General features: G+C 45.4%; 1 pseudogene across 1 annotated transcript; it reads left to right on the top strand.

Annotated features, from left to right (window-relative positions):
• The first annotated feature begins 1,402 nt into the window (after positions 1 to 1,402).
• LOC310874800 (large ribosomal subunit protein bL21m-like) lies at positions 1,403 to 2,057 on the top strand (annotated as a pseudogene). The gene is made up of 2 exons: positions 1,403 to 1,513; positions 1,669 to 2,057. The product of its transcript is annotated as a large ribosomal subunit protein bL21m-like (transcript).
• Positions 2,058 to 3,021: the final 964 nt, after the last annotated feature.

A 3,021-nucleotide genomic window follows, 5' to 3' on the forward strand; every position in this document is an offset into this window, starting at 1 on the left:
GGGTTAACCACTTGAACGTCGATTAGCCCTATTCTGAGGGGAACTTTAGCCAGAAATAGACAATCTGCAAGCTTGTAGATCGCTATTTTTTGCAAAGAGGTTTGGTAGAGAGGGAATAGATGGCATGCCAAGTACAGGGTTGAGGCTTTAAGTGGATAACTGTCTGAAAATATTGTAATACATGTGGTTTCTAGCGTTCTACAAAGAAATGTAGTAAATGTCAGACCCTGGAAGCACCACAGACCACAATTTATTAAAACTATAATGCTCAAAATTACATTACGTATAAAATAGAAGAATGCAAACGGCTGATTCATATAAATTGATGCAATACAGTGCAATGACCCCAACCTAATAAAACCATCTATAAAATACAGGCCTATATAAATCAGTGGATAAATATGCATACAATATGCAACAATACTATTAGGGCATGCAAGGCTCATGTGTAGGCTGTCACGCCTACCGGCGCGTGCGATGTCACGAGACCTGGGCATAGTACATAGTATAGGTTGTCTCCATATATGGAGCTCTAGGTGAAAGCCTGCATTATTTCACCTGGAGCTCCATATATGGAGACAACAGCGATATCCAGCACTGACATCAGACTAGAAACCTCATAATATGGATATACACGCCTGGCATCGTCATGGTGATGCGTATACTCGGTTGGCTGGCATGACAGGCATCTAGTGAACCATATCTAACTAGAAGAAGTGCCCTTCTGGGCACAGGTCTCCACCAGGAGGATAGGAGTGTTTGTAAATAATTACTTGAGTAAGCATAATAAAGTATGTAGTAGAGTTAATATTAATACAATCTGAATTATTATTTAAACTAGAGAGAGTGTGTACCAATTTGCGTGATGTTTGGACAAAATCTGTAGGTGTACTGTGCAAAAACTTGTTTTGCACAAAGCGGCCTCCTGGTGGCGCTATAACAGGCCGTTCTGGAAAGTTTGGGGCAGAGGTTCATCGTTGGCATCCAGGGAGTGTGTGTGCAAAATTTGGCATCGACCGGGTTAACGGTGCCGGAGATTAGCTGCTCACGGACACACACACACACACACGGACGGACGGACGGACACACGTGCAAAACATACTCTCCCCCCATGCCTTCGGCCTGGTGGAGACAATAAGAATCCGAAGAGGTTATGTGGGGGATCGCGACTACACTGCTCAGCGAGATCTCAAATCCTCAGAATCTACAAGACCCAAGCAAGACACAGCATACAGGATACAACACATATGACACAGGACTCGAGGCACCACACTCAAGACAGGGGCCGATGTCACGTGATGTCCCGGTGACATGGGGGCTTGCCTGGGATGAGTGACCGGGGATTGTGCGACCCCCATAAGAGAAGACATTTACAGCCGAATAATCACTGTGACACACCGATATGGCGGTGATGTTGAGAAGCTGCGTCGTTCACATGTTTAGAAGATTACAAGTCAACAACGGGGCGCTGTCTCCTACCGTCCTCCTCACCCGGCAGCAGAGTTCTCACGGCGTCAGCCTACCGTCCGGTCGCGTCCTTCCACGGACCTCTCTCTCCTCTCCTCCGTGGTCAACAGAGTCGCATCACATCGACCCGGAAGAACAGCGGCGGCGACACGCAGCGGTGGGTGGTCCGGAAGGTTGAACGACCTCCTCCTGCGCGGTCAGAACTACGGCAGGCTGTTCGCCGTGGTGCAGTTCTCTGGACGTCAGTGGAAGGTCACCGGAGAAGACCTGATCCTCATAGAGAACCACGTGGAAGCACAGTGTGGGGACAGGATCCGCATGGAGAAGGTCGGAGGAGAAGACTTCTCGCTGATCGGCAGACCTCTGCTGGGGTGCGATCTGGTTCCGGGTCGAGGCCAACCGTGGTGGAGAAGACCGAGTCGTGGCCCAAAGTCGTTCAGCGCTTCAGGAAACGCAAGAGACACGAGACGCGGAGGTGGATGGTCTCGCCGCAGACTGTACTGAGGATCAACAGCGTACAAGTGGCTCCAGCTCTCTCATGGATGTTTATTAATGTTCAAATGTTTTACTTTTCCTTTTGTAATCAATAAAACGGTGTTTCACTTGGCTGATGAAGGGGAAGAACACACACTGTGTGAGCAGAGGAGGAGGGAAACATAACTTTTCATTTTAAACGTTTTCTCCATAAACATAAAGCACTTGGAAAGAAAAATACATTTTAAATATAAATTATTTTGATTTCAACGTCAGGCCTAAATGGGATAACAACCTGTGACAAATCTTAACATTAAAGTTTGCATCCACATATATTGTCTATTATTTTACGCAAGTTCATAGTCATCCATCAGAAAAGTCTATTCCCATTTCATTATTGATCCAAGATTCAGACAAATACTTCAGAAATTATAGAGCACCGAAGTCCTGACGTAACTCGCTCATCCCGACGATTCCCCTGGTTCGCGGAAGTGATGTCTCTATGGAGAATAACATGGGGTGATCTTAAGATCGTCTACTATAAGCGTTGTGGTCCAAAAATGAACAAGCTGTCTCGGCGTTATTGTCGGGAAGGTGTCTCTGTATCGTTTGCAACAGTCAGTCACTCATATATGATACAGTCTGCTTCTAGCGAAAATCTAACTAATTCAGCAGCAGTAACATTAGCGTTTTCTCTCAGTCAGTTGATTCTTCATATCCATATGAGTGAAGCGGCCGGGGTGACATGTTTATTTTTCAAACACAGTTGTTATATGAGGCGATCTCAAATCGCCTCAATGGGGATTTCAATGCAACTAAACAAATACATGAACCTGGGGACAGACGCCCTCTACTGAAAGTGACGTCAGACTTCGGTGCTCTATATTGAATGGTTGTGAGAATGAGTGTAAAAATGTCTTGAAGTTTGTGTATACGTGTCTACTGTGGATAATTGATAGCTTTACAGCTGGTGTGATGTTGTGATTATATGTCTCAGTAATTTAATATTTGCAAGTGCTAATAATGTTGAAGAATTTAACCCATTTTGGGGCAGGAACCCCTTTTTGTTATTTAACCCAT

This window comes from Protomyctophum parallelum, assembly GCF_964188405.1.
Source record: "Protomyctophum parallelum genome assembly, chromosome: 17".
NCBI lineage: Eukaryota > Metazoa > Chordata > Actinopteri > Myctophiformes > Myctophidae > Protomyctophum > Protomyctophum parallelum.